The sequence below is a fragment of the Paralichthys olivaceus genome, chromosome 2 (genome assembly GCF_024713975.1).
Source record: "Paralichthys olivaceus isolate ysfri-2021 chromosome 2, ASM2471397v2, whole genome shotgun sequence".
NCBI lineage: Eukaryota > Metazoa > Chordata > Actinopteri > Pleuronectiformes > Paralichthyidae > Paralichthys > Paralichthys olivaceus.
In genome coordinates, this window is record NC_091094.1 from 8,268,033 (window position 1) to 8,269,295 (window position 1,263).

Below are 1,263 nucleotides of genomic sequence, written 5' to 3' on the forward strand. Positions count from 1 at the left end.
ACTTATTCTCTATGTCCATGTTATGTTAATTTATACTTCTCCTCCAGGGAACAATTGTAATTTTCAGTCAATGCTCAATAGCCAAATATTTGAATCTAGTTCTGCATCAACCTGTAGCTGCAATGCTGAGATTCTGAAAGAATTTAATTCAATTCTGCAAATAAGTTATTTTACCATTAAATCTTATAGCAAGTATATCGTGCACTGTACAACCAGCACTGTAGAAAACAAACACCAAATATCTCCCTCACGTTATATTCATTTTTTTTATGTGCAATGTTCAGTATCTTATGTATTACCTTATATATTATGTTCATACTGTATATGTCATGTTTACATATTATTTCTATTTTTATATTTTCTCATTGCATTGTATGTTTACATATGTATTACTTTTTCTGCTGTAACAACAAAAAATCCCCCCAGTGGAAATTCCAAAGGATTTTTACTTTATCCTATTTTGAATAATACTGATGTACTTTTACCCAAGTATTATATATTATTGAAAACAGTGTGTTGATGTGTAATGGATTACTTTAGGTTTGTCATATTAGCACTTTCATTTGATGTAGAATAACTGTTTATATCCAATAGTAATGTAAAACAGAGACATGGCACCTGTAAGTCAATGCTTGGGACACACACACACACACACACACACACACACACACACACACACACACACACACACACACACACACAAAGACAGTAAAAGATAACAAAGCCACTTGATAAATCAGTCAATAGCCTGGAGGTATTTACCACAAACTAACAAATCCTCATGTGCGGAGAGCAGGCAGGGAGTCTGCAGCTCCACAGAGTCAGAGAATAGTTCTGAGGGTCGTTGTGTCAACAAACGTGGAGAAGAGCCCTCCACCAAACAAAGATTTTACGCACAGATAGAGAGGAGAAGAGAAGGAGGAGGAATAAATGAGAGATAAGGATTTGTGGGGGCGGTGCACACACACACACACACACACACACACACACACACACACACACACACACACACACACACACACAGCTCTGTAGGAGGAGGAGGAGGAGGAGGAGGAACCAGAAATCTTCTTCGCTGGTGGAGTTAACATCACTTCCACACCGCCTGCAAAGCAAACGCGCTCCTGACGCTGCAGAAGTGAGATCGATGTGAGTGAGTGTGTGTGTGTGTTTGCAGAAAGCTGTCAGCTGTCAGCACCCGGAGCCTCCTGACACACAGCCTGTGCTTCTTCTCCTCCTTCGTCTCCTTCCTCCTATTCCTCCTCC